At 47.4% G+C, this 13092-nt stretch overlaps 1 non-coding gene across 1 annotated transcript; it reads left to right on the forward strand.

Moving 5' to 3' along the window:
- Nucleotides 1-3270: 3270 nt before the first annotated feature.
- LOC134932853 (U6atac minor spliceosomal RNA) lies at nucleotides 3271-3399 on the forward strand. Its single transcript, XR_010179510.1, has one exon. It is a non-coding gene; the product is annotated as a U6atac minor spliceosomal RNA (small nuclear RNA).
- The last annotated feature ends 9693 nt before the right edge of the window (nucleotides 3400-13092 follow it).

Raw genomic sequence — 13092 nt, forward strand, 5'->3', positions numbered from 1 at the left:
TTTGTACTTTGCCACTGATTGCATAACTGTTTTACGTTTGTAAGAAAAAGGTTGTGAAGAAATTATGTGGGACATAAGATCAGCTTTGTGCTCTAAGTGCAGACACCAGTTACTTCCTTCCATGTGACAAAAAACACATTGTATGTATATGTTATGATAAAGATGGTGCGATTGTGCTTCTAAGTAATCCCTCTATTGCTGCATTATTGGAACAATAATCGGGATAACTCTCAGACAGTAATGGAGGTACTGTAGCAATGCCTGTTTTGCCTTTTAACCATCCTGTGTGCCTCATGGAACAGAGACATAACAGCTACTGTCCAATGGTTCTTGATATGGATTTACTGTTCTCTAACATGTACAGATATTCAGGATGTGCAGATCATCTGGGGGTCTTTTTTAATGTTATGATTTTTGTACTAAGTTATGTTGTCTGTCAATGCCTTCGTAAATGTTGCTAGGTGGTTTGGGATAATGCTACCAGTCCTAGAATCCCAGAACCATATTGTACAATATATAATTCTTCTCAATGGTTCAAAGGACAGGAAGTGGCTTTCCCCGGGAACTTTATTTCTGTAGAAAATACATCAAAAAGTATACGTTATTGTAAGTCACCCCTCTTTATTAACAACAACTGGTTCCCATTTTTTCACCACAATAACATTTTGGCGTTGCAAAAAAAAAAAAAAAAAAGGTGGTTTAAAAAAAAAAAAGGAGGATGGTACCACATGCTTCATCCATCTTTTCTCATATATTCCTAATCCTGGGACACATGTTAATCAGTTATCTGACCAGGGGAGAGAGAGAACAAAGTGGGACTGGGAATTGGTAGGGTGCTGAATGTGAGCAAGGATTCTGGCACATTGTAGCAGTCTATACTATCACCTGTGTCTGCAGAATCTTTAAGACTGTGGGCTAGATGCATCATCGCTTGGAGAGTGATATAATGGAGAGAGAAAAAACATCAGCCAACTCCTGCCATTTTTAAAACAGGGCCTGTAACATGGCAGTAAGAAGCTAATTGGCTATTCGTTTTTCTCTGCATTTTATCACTCTCCAAGGTTGGTTACATCTAGCCTATATCTTACAGAAAATACCATCGCTATAGGGAGGACCCGCTGCAGGCACACCATGGGATCTGTTCTGGATGCAGGGTGTGTGGTGCGGGCCCCCCTTAACCCAATGGCCCATGTGAACTGCACACCATGTACCGATTATAGATAAGCCACTACATACATATAAAGTTGTGCATGTTTGTATATGTATGTCTATATGTATCTTTCTATCTATCTAGGGTAAATAAATATCAGGTGAGACCTAGCTTTCGTATAGAAGTAGTAAAGACATTTTGGTAGCAGGGAAGCATAGCTCCTGGGGAAGACCATAATGCATGTGCCCCATCCCCCAACATTCATCGTGGATGACATGTCAACATAATAGAATGTTTACCTAACATGTCCGGGTGGTTCCTGACAGCAGCAGCATCTACAGCGTCTTCCCTCGTGTCACAGCGGTCATGTGACCGTCAGTTACAGCAGAATGATCTGAAGCACCACCATTTAATAAGTATACCTTCCCTAACACAAGTCCTAACCATCCCTCTAGTGCCTAACGCAGTGGTTCCCAAACACAGTCCTCAAGGCACCCCAACAGCCCAAGTTTTAGGGATATCCCTGCTTGTGCACAGATGGTTTAATCAAACTGACTGAGGTACTAATTAAATCACCTGTGCCTAAGCATGGCTATCCTTTAAACCAGCACTGTTGGGGTGCCTTGAGAACTGGGTTGGGGAACCACTGGCCTAGCCTTACCCTCCTCTCCTCAGCCTATCACTAACCTCCCTCCACACCCTAACCCTCCAGGTAGCAACTAAAGCAATCCGTCAGCATTCTGATAATGTCAATATTTCACATGGCGACATTGTGAAAATGTTGACATTCTGAAAAAGTTGACCAGACCTGGTGTCTGTTGAAATCTTGTACCATGTAGACATTTTAGTGTCAACATTGTGATTAGCGTTCCATATTTCTCCTTCATCCACTAGGGGACACTGGAGTGCTGTTTACAATGGGTATAGAGTCTGTGCTAACCTGGAACTGGCACTTTAAGAATTTAAAAGTGTGACTAGCTCCTTCTCCTCTGTACACCTTCTATAAACCAGTCTCAGTTTAGTGCCAGAGGAAGCTGGTCACATCCTGGGCTTTTCCTCAAAGGCAACATTTTTTTTAATGTCAGATTCTGCAGCCAATCAAGTGGAGATGACAGGCAGTGACTGCCCCTGCCTGTCTGCAACAATGGAGCTACTGGGGGTCCCTCCGCAACTGCTTGCGGTTCACACAGGGGGTCCCCGGCTCGGATACCACCATTTCTGGGGTAGCACAGATGCCACTGTATGCGGTGCGTGTCTCTGACCCCCTAGCCACAACAGCTACTGGCCAGCAAACGGCAGCTCTGTGAGTATAACGCTTGGTTCCCGAATGGTAGTGATTTAGGAAGTCCCAGCACCGATACGTACTAAAGAGCACCATAGCAGGAGGGTGGATCTAGCTCCTGGAGTTCCGCTCCTTGCTCGCAGCTTCTCAGCGCTATCACAGTATAGAGAAGCCGACGGCCATTACTAAAGGCAGAGGACGCACTCTCCAGTGGACAACACTGATTAAGAGCTGCTGCGCTGACCTTTTAAGGCATCGCTGAGACTGAGAGACCTTAAACAAGATTGTGAGTTTCAGTGGTGTAGAGGTTTTGTCAGGAGATTGAGCACATGTAACTGAGTTTCACTTTAGGTACTACATATACTGTGCCTAGCGTTTTAGCATTGCTAACAGTGCTGATTGGTGCTAGAGTGATTATCCTCCTCCTCTGCCATTCTCTCCTGCCTGTCTTAACTCTCAGTCTCTCCTCTCACACTATCCACTACGCTACTGTGTTGTTTGTGTATCAGTGCATTTTACCATGGCTGGAAAAGGGCTATAAGGCTTCACAGAAGACCTTCACCTGCACAAGGTTTGCCGAAAACTCACACAAGGGCAATCGGATAGTCAGTTTAATGTGATTCTTGTGATTAGGAGCAACAAGGCTCAATAGATCACCACAGGTGCAGGATACACCAGTGTGGGCACCGCAGCTCACTACTGTTGAGTACTCGGGAGGTTTCCAGATCTCAGAAATCTGACCCCTCACTAGACTCAGAACCGGCCCCTAGCAAGGTCAGTTGAAGGGATCACTAAGGCCATGGTCCCATCCCCCTCTGTGATGCAAGTCTCCAAAAAGATGTTGTATGAAAGAGAGAAGATTAGCATGCCGCTTAACAACAATGGAAGAGGTCCCGGTGGCCTTTACAACACATATACGGTTAAGGCACTGCCACCTACTTAGTGACATCTCTAACCAAGTTTTTAAGACTGTTACCCTCTGTCCTGCAGTCGGACAAATCAAAGGACGAGGCTACGCCCCCAATAGTGGGGGCAAGTTAACACACACAGCGGAGGAACAAATCCTGGATGACCCAGAGACTGTGTCCCAGGGTATTGAGGCATTGATTGTCGCAATACGCCAAGTTTTAAAGGTGGACATCAGAGTGGCCAGGAAACACCCGGATAAAATATTCCTGGTGCCCCGTCGACTTATCCTTCCCTGCTGACAGCAGGAAGTTATGCAAGACTCCCCCTACAGTAGATTCCCTAGTGTTTCGTCTGTCCAAAAAGACGGTGCTGCCAGTCCCTCTGTAAAGGAGGTATCTGATAGGAAATTTGAAAATGAATGTCCATTAACACAGTAGCATGCATAACACTGCATCCTGCACTGGTAGGCAGCCAGGCCAACAGGGCCATTGAAGCCTGGACGAAAAAATAGCTGAGGGTCTGTGAGCAGGACCCACAGAGGAGGATCTTATCCTGTTTGCAGAGCACAGTGAGGAGTCAGCCACTTATCTAGGCGAGGCATCTAAGGAGGTATGTAATTTTGTTTCTAGGTCCTCCGCCTTAGTGGCAAGTAGACGTAAAATCAAAGTAGGAGGTGGAAGCGTTACCATTTACTGGTGACGTCCTGTTTGGGCCCGACTTGGACAAATGGATTTCCCAGGCGACTGGGGTAAGTCTACTTTTCTCCCCTCAGCTGTGCCGACCACTCAAAGACATTATTCCGGACCTTCGTTTCGGTTCTTTCAGGCCTCTGGAAAATTCAGAGGTCATTCCAGAGGGGGATCAGCACTTTCTCGTGGATCCAGAGAACGTAGCAGACTCACAGTGACCTCTTCCTTCCAGGATACCAAGTCCACCACGAAACCCAGTGCATCACGGGTTTACCTCTCACCTGGGTGACCCCAGGGTGGGAGGTTGTCTACAGGACTTCAGGATGTCTCGGCAGACTCCTGCTTGGACGCCTGGGTACGGGACCTCATCACTCAGGGGTACAAGCTTGTTTTCCGGTTCCAGCCTTCTCCTCGGTTTTTCACTATCGGTTTGCCAGCTTCAGACGACATGCGTGTCGTTTTATAGCAGACTATAGGCAAACTCCTGACAGCTCAAGTGTTGGTACCAGTCCACATGCATCAACTAAAACATGGATTCTACTCCAGTTTATTCATGGTTCCAAAGCCGGATAGCTTAAAGGATCTCTATCCTTTTTCTGGGACTTTTTTCAAGTTCAGGGTAGAATCCCTTCATTTAGTCATTGCAGGATTAGAGGAAAAAGTGTTCTTAGTGTCCTTGGACATCAAAGACGCTTACCTTCACATACCCATCTGGCCACCTAACCAGATGTATCAGCGTCTCACCATTCGGGACTCACATCACCAGTTCCAGGCCTTACCCTTCGGCCCGCCATGGCCCCAGGAGGTTCACAAAGGTTATGGCGATAATGATGGCACTCCTTAGGACAAGGAGATCACAATCATTTCCTACCTGGAAGACTTCTTCCAGAAACCAATTATTTCAGAACATAGGAGTGACTCACAGGCTCATACGACATGGGTGGATCATGACTCTTCCAAAGTCCCATATACAACTGACGCAGCGACTACAGTTTATGGTAATGATCTGGGACACGGTGAGACAGAGGATCTTCATCCCTCGAGACAAGGTGAAAGCCATTCAGGATAGGGTTTATTTGGTCATACAACACAGGCGACTGTCGGCGGCCTTAGTAAACATTCCTTATGGCTGTTTCCACTCAAGACCTTTTCAGCTGAATCTCCTATCTCAGTGGTTGGGATCCCACTTGTTCCTTCACCAGAGAGTGACACTGGTCCCCAGAACTCGGATATCTCTACTCTGGTGGTTGACCTCATCTCACCTACGGGACTAGAGGTTCAGAGTGTGGGATTGGACTCTACTCACCACAGAAGTCAGCCTGCGTGGGTGGGGGGCAGTGACTCAGGACACCCACTTCCTAGGCCGCTGGACACCACAGGAAGCGATGCTGCCTATAAACATCTTGGAATGGCAGACAGTGCTCTAGGCTACAGCTAGCACATCATCTGTTGCGAGGCCTAGCCGTCAGAGACCAGTCAGAGGATGCAACGGCTGTGGTGTACATAAACTGACAAGGCAGCACCACAAGTCGAGCGGCTATGAGGTAGGTAAACTGCATCCTTCTCTGGGCGGAGGAATACGCCATGGCAATATCAGCAAGATTCATTCCTGGCGGGGAAAATTGGGAGGCCTACTACCTAAGTCATCAGAACATAAATCCCGAGGAGTGGGCTCTCCATCCCTTAGGTGTTTCGACATCTGGTCCATCGGTGGGGCCTTCCACAAGTTGACCTTATGGCGTCCAGACAAAGTCATCAACTGCCACTGTATTTTTCTCGAACAAGGGACACGGCAGCTGTAGTGGTACCTGTTTCCACCATTTCCTCTGCTGCCTCATCTTCTTTAATGCATCAAGAGAGAGAAGGCCACACAGAGCTTGGTATTCCAGTCTTCGTCTGCTTCTGACAGATGATTTGTGGCCGACCGTGGCCTACTGCTGCAAAAGGATCTGCTACAACAGGGGCTTTTCGTCTATCTAGACTTAACGCAGCTTCGTATGATGGCATGGCTGTTGAAAGGGCAATCCTAAGGCAAAGAGGGATTCCGATGGCTGTCATCCCTACTATGCTCAGAACTGGAAGGAAGTTATTTCCAGCAACTACCACCGCATCTGGAATGCTTACACATCCTAGTATAAATGTCGTGGAACGTTTCCCAAGACCTTAAAGATGTCACGGCTCCTCCTTTTTCCTGTATGCAGGCTTCTCAGCCGGATTACGTCTAGGAAGGTATAGGTGTCTGCATTGTCCATCTCCTTCCAGAAGAAACTGGTCTTGCTTTTAGATGTTAAAACCTTTCTTCAGGGGGTTGTCTGTTTACAACCACATTTTGTTCCTCCCACGGCCTGTTGGACCTAGAGATCGTCCTTTCGTTCTTACAGTCCTTTCTGTTCGAACCATTGGAGAAGGTGGAGTTGAAATACCCAATGGAATGTGGTACTTCTGCTCGCCCTGACTTCTGTCAGAAAAGTGTTGGACCTCTGAGCTGCCTTGTTGCCCTCCATTCTTGATCTTCCAGGAATATAGGGCCGAACTTTGCAAGGAAATGTCATTCCTTTCAAGGGCGGTCTCAGCTTTCCACATTAACCAACCTCTTGTGGTACCACTTCTTCCAGAAGACTCTCCTGCTTTCAGATCTCTGGATGTTGTCATGACTTTCAGGCTCTATATGGACAGGACTGCTTCTCTGGGGAAATCCGACTCATCATTTGTCCTGTATAATGCCGCCCGGCCTGGTTGGCTGGCATCAAAGCAGATGCTTGAACGATGGCTACGTCTGGCCATCAGACAGGCCTATGTGGCCTTATCCAGGGAGCCCCTGGCTTCCATTACAGCGCATGCTACACTCTCGGTGAGTCCCTCTAGGGTGGTTCCCCGTGGGGTTTTCATGGATCAACTTTGCCAAGCAGCAACTTGTTCCGCTGGCATACTTTTGACCAGTTTGCCTGGTTCGACAGGTTCGCAGCCTCTGTTTCACAATATGACCATGCAGTTTTACAGGGTTTTTGGCGCTCTCCCGCCCGTGATAGGAGCTCTAAGATGTCCCCATTGTAAAGAGCATTCCAGTGAATGAAGTATAACACAGGATTTTGGTACTTACCGGTAAATACATTTCTCCAATTCCACAGGGGACACTGGACGCCTGCCCTGTGCTGTTCCGTTCTGCCATGGTGATTGTCATTATGAGTTTTAACTGTTTTGTTTTGTGTTCATTGTGTGTACTTTTTTCACTCCTTCTCTGAAGTTTATTCTTCCAGCTCTTCTCGGGCATGGTTTACTAAGACTCGCTTGTAGGAGGGGTATAGAGGGGGAGGAGCTAGTCACACTTCAAAATTCTTAAAGTGACAGCTCCTGGTTAGCACACACTCTACCCATTGTAAAGAGCACTCCAGTGTCCCCTGGGGAATCGGAGAAAGGGATTTACTGGTAAGTTCCAAAATCCTGTTTTTTCCATTTGTTTTACAAATGGCTCACATTTTCTGAGATGAAGAATCAGTTGTAAATGAGTTGGTGCCAGCAAACTTCACATTATTAAAGTCTTCTCAAGGGGTTGGGTATGACATCCCGGCAGAGAGAATTGCGGCGATCAGCGTGCCGGTCAAAATCCCGTCAGATCCCGGTAAGTATTTAAACCCTAACCCACTGCAGCCTATCCCTAACCATTACTTCCTGCAGCATATCCCTAACCATCCCCTCCCCCTAGCGCTGTAACATAATACCCCGTACTTACCGTCTGGCAGAATCTCATTTTCGGTGTTATGACTGATGAGATCCCTTCTGAAGATTTACTGAGTTTAACTTGAACACCTTCAATTACATCTCCTACATGGTACTCAAACTCCCAACTTCATGTACTGCAGTCAGACACTTAACGCATTAGTTATTTGTTCCTGCATAGAAAGTCTTATAATTTGTTCCCTCTCCATTCTAGTTTTTTCAAATGCTCTGCTGATGTACTGGGTGGTGAGAGCAGACAGACAGGCTTCTTTGATTCCCACGTCCGACAGCTAAGTATTCACATACAGGAGATATGTGCACCATCAGTTAAACCTCCCTGTATATATCACACAAATAAATTTCAGCATATCATGCACTGGGCTCAAACTCGTAACCGCACATACCACAATCAGAGACATCAGTTATTTGCGCATGCATATGAAGCCTTTTAATTGGAACTATATGAAGCTAGTTGTTTAAACCACGGTCACTAAGCAGATCTATGTAGTGTGTAGTTGCACACTACAGAGATCTGCTTAGGTGCAATGGGGGGGTCATTCTGAGTTGATCGCAACTTTTTGCAACCCGTGCGATCAACTAGTCGCCGCCTATGGGGGAGTGTATTTTTGCATAGCAAAGCTGCAATTGCTTGTGCAGCCCTGCTATGCAACAAAAGTTTTGTGCAGAACAAGACCAGGGTATGAGTTACTTACCCTGTGCGATGAATCCAGCGTTGATGGTCCCGAAATTGACGTCAGACATCCGCCCTCCAAACGCCTGGACACACCTGCGTTCGCCGCACTACTCTCGGAAAACAGTCAGTAGACGCCCCGGAACGCCTTGCTCTTGTCAATCTTCTTGCGGTCACCGCTGCGACTGCTTTCTTCACTAGTAGCATCACTGGACCATCGCCAGGCAATGACGTGCCTGTGCAATGCGGCCGCAGTGCATGCGCAGTTTCGACCCGATCACACGGCTGCGACGAAGCACAGCGTGCGAACGGGGCAGAATGACCCCAATATTTGGTAAGATAGTGGGAACTACTGCAAACTAAACAATCAACATTGCCCCATTCATTCCTATGGAGAGTGTCCCAGAGTGACATCCCATATGCGCAGGGTTCTCAAAAGGGACACGCGTTGTTTGTAGTGGGCTTTCCTGTGCCATACCATAGAATGCATACATAGACCAATAGAGGATAGTTCCCTATGGAATTAGTAATGCATGAGTACATGGAGAAAAGTATTTGTTTAATTAAAAAAGCCTACAGTGTGTGTGTCTTGTGGTTTTTTAACACATATTTTTTACAGGTGGACTACATGTGCCAGTGGACCCTTGATGGGTTGGGTTCAAGTGACCGTATTTGGGATCCCGCTGGTCACCATACCGACACCGGGATCCCGATCTTTAGATTGCCGGTGTGTGGATGAGCACAACGAGGCCCCTTGTGGGCTCAGTGGCTCGCTGCGCTCGCCACAGTTTCTATTCCCACTCTTTGGGTGTTGTGGACACCCACGAGTGTGAATAGTCCCTATTAGTCGGCATGCCGACTGTTGGGTTCTGAATCGGGCGGGATCCTGGCTTTGGTATAGTGACACAACTACATTCCCCTTGATGTCCTGCATGGTTTTCCAAGTGATATCATGCCCTGGCAAGCTTGCTGGGGACAGTAGCTCACCTCTAATGAACAAGTTTTATTATACTACCATTAACTCAGTACCAGGGATTTGAGAAGACACCTAGTGCAGCTGCCACTTGGGAAAAGGGTGGGGGGTTTGCACATTTTTATGCTGGCCCTACTACTACTACTGAAATGGTGCCCTGGCTGATCAAACCTAGTGCTGGTATTGGAAAAAATTGAGGGGTCCTTGATTTTTTCCCATACCAGCCTAGGCATACGCTAAGCCTGGTTAAGCTTAGAGAGGAGAATCACACACTTGGGCCCTCATTCCGAGTTGATCGCTCGCTAGCTACTTTTTGCAGCCGTGCAAACGTACAGTCGCCGCCCACGGGGGAGTGTGTTTTCGCTTTGCAAGTGTGCAATCGCATGTGCAGCTGAGCGGGATGAAAAAGTTTTTTGCAGTTTCTGAGTAGGTCTGAACTTAGCCCTTGCAATCACTTCAGTCTGTCTGGTCCCGAAATTGATGTCCGACACCCGCCCTGCAAACACCTGGACACGCCTGCGTTTTCCCTACCACTCCCACAAAAAAGGTCAGTTGACACCCATGGCATAAACCCCCTCTTTCTGTCAATTTCCTTGCGAACGGCTGTGCGAATGGAATTGTCGCTAGAAGCATTGCACAGCAACAATGCTGTTTGTACCTGTATGATGCGCATTGCGGTGCATGCGCAGTAGTAACCTGATCGCTGCGCTGTGAAAATCAGCACTGTGCGATCAACTCGGAATGACCCCCTTTATTGTTTGTTAATAAACCAGTGTGTTTCCAGCATACATGTTGGAAACATGCTGGAAGGCAGGTAAGTATGGCTAACTGAGTAACCAACTTACTCGCAACCTATCACATTCAGCTACTTTCCACAGAAACTTGCAATGACTTTATTGTTGCTAGAGACTTGCACACTATTAAATTTAACCCCATCCGGACAGGATCCTGGCTGTCAAAAGACCAACGCCGGAATCCAGACACTGATGACAATGTTGGTGCCGGCATGCCGGGTGACTGCTGGAGAGATAAGCCGGGGAAGAGGGTTAGGGTTAGGCTGCGGGAATGGGGGGGGGGGGTGTGTGGTTAGGTTTAGGTTACGGGGAGGGGGGATTCTAAACAGCGGGATGTCGCGGTCGGTATTCGGACCGCCAGCATTTTTACCCCAACCCACTTTTATCTACAAAGTTGTTCAGGTTAATGTATACAACCACTTGTATGTAGCAGAGAAAGCATTTCAAGATAACTTGAAGCTAAATGTGAGAACTCTCCATTTACTGTAATATATATATATATATATACTGCTCAAAAAAATAAAGGGAACACTTAAACAACACATCCTAGATCTGAATGAATGAAATATTCTTATGAAATACTTTGTTCTTTACATAGTTGAATGTGCTGACAACAAAATCACACAAAAATGATCAATGGAAATCAAATTTATTAACCCATGGAGGTCTGGGTTTAGAGTCACCCTCAAAATTAAAGTGGAAAAACACACTACAGGCTGATCCAACTTTGATGTAATGTCCTTAAAACAAGTCAAAATGAGGCTCAGTAGTGTGTGTGGCCTCCACGTGCCTGTATGACCTCTCTACAAACCACACAAGTGGCTCAGGTAGTGCAGCTCATCCGGGATGGCACATCAATGCGAGCTGTGGCAAGAAGGTTTGTTGTGTCTGTCAGCGTAGTGTCCAGAGCATGGAGGCGCTACCAGGAGACAGGCCAGTACATCAGGAGATGTGGAGGAGGCCGTAGGAGGGCAACAACCCAGCAGCAGGACCGCTACCTCCGCCTTTGTGCAAGGAGGAACAGGAGGAGCACTGCCAGAGCCCTGCAAAATGACCTCCAGCAAGCCACAAATGTGCATGTGTCTACTCAAACGATCAGAAATAGACTCCATGAGGGTGGTATGAGGGCCCGACGTCCACAGGTGGGGGTTGTGCTTACAGCCCAACACCGTGCAGGACGTTTGGCATTTGCCAGAGAACACCAAGATTGGCAAATTCGCCACTGGCGCCCTGTGCTCTTCACAGATGAAAGCAGGTTCTCACTGAGCACATGTGACAGGCGTGACAGAGTCTGGAGACGACAAGGAGAACGTTCTGCTGCCTGCAACATCCTCCAGCATGACCGGTTTGGCAGTGGGTCAGTAATGGTGTGGGGTGGCATTTCTTTCTTTGGGGGGCCGCACAGCCCTCCATGTGCTCGCCAGAGGTAGCCTGACTGCCATTAGGTACCGAGATGAGATCCTCAGACCCCTTGTGAGACCATATGCTGGTGCGGTTGGCCCTGGGTTCCTCCTATTGCAAGACAATGCTAGACCTCATGTGGCTGGAGTGTGTCAGCAGTTCCTGCAAGACGAAGGCATTGATGCTATGGACTGGCCCGCCCGTTCCCCAGACCTGAATCCAATTGAGCACATCTGGGACATCATGTCTCGCTCCATCCACAAACGCCACGTTGCACCACAGACTGTCCAGGAGTTGGTGGATGCTTTAGTCCAGGTCTGGGAGGAGATCCCTCAGGAGACCATCCGCCACCTCATCAGGAGCATGCCCAGGCGTTGTAGGGAGGTCATACAGGCACGTGGAGGCCACACACACTACTGAGCCTCATTTTGACTTGTTTTAAGGACATTACATCAAAGTTGGATCAGCCCATAGTGTGTTTTTCCACTTTAATTTTGAGTGTGACTCCAAATCCAGACCTCCATGGGTTAATAAATTTGATTTCCATTGATCATTTTTGTGTGATTTTGTTGTCAGCACATTCAACTATGTAAAGAACAAAGTATTTAATAAGAATATTTCATTCATTCAGATCTAGGATGTGTTATTTAGTGTTCCCTTTATTTTTTTGAGCAGTGTATATAACAGACAGGGACATGCAGCGGCACTCAGAGACTGATCCCGAATCAATAACGTGCAAACAGCAATTTAATCCATAGGAAACAATGTGGGGAAACCAACGTTTCGGGGCACTAACGCCCCTTTGTCAAGGTGATATATATATATTGCTGTAGGAGAGGTACTTTGCCACCTGTAAGCTACACACAGGGTCCTGGGGGTGGATGGGAAGTGTGGATGGACCGGGTTCCCATCCATTTGGCCCAGACCAGCTCTTATAGGCAGGGCCATCTTTTCATATGAGATCAATGGGCTCTTGCCCAAGGGCCCCAGGAGTATAAGGGCCCTAAGTTGATAGCTGAGGGTCCCCTCTTTCCAGGGGTACCAGATTTTTGAAAATCGGCCATAGGGAACCAGACATATCCGACTTCAAAGCAGTGGTCCCCATCCAAGCCTGTTAATTGCTCTTCCCAGCCAGATCTCTCGGGTTCTGTCTGACTTAGAGTTTTTCTGAGGGTATTCTCCAAAAGCTGGGACTCTCCACTGGCAGCTTGTCTCTACTGTGCCCAGAACCAGTGATATCAGCCTTCAAGCAGCTGGTCCCTGCTCCAGATCCACATGCCTAATATGCAGTTTTATTTTTTCGTTGGTGGATTGCTCTGGCTCCTGAACTCTGATCTCCAAGTCCTCAGTACTTCTTGAAAGGTGTCCCTAGTACCTCCTGAAAGGTGTCCCCAGTACCTCCTGAAAGGTGACACTCTCTCATTTTTTTCCCATTCAAAGCTAAGAAATCTTTTTCCAGGAACTTGAGATATCTGCAGTCAAGCAA

The sequence above is a fragment of the Pseudophryne corroboree genome, chromosome 1, assembly GCF_028390025.1.
Source record: "Pseudophryne corroboree isolate aPseCor3 chromosome 1, aPseCor3.hap2, whole genome shotgun sequence".
Taxonomy (NCBI): domain Eukaryota; kingdom Metazoa; phylum Chordata; class Amphibia; order Anura; family Myobatrachidae; genus Pseudophryne; species Pseudophryne corroboree.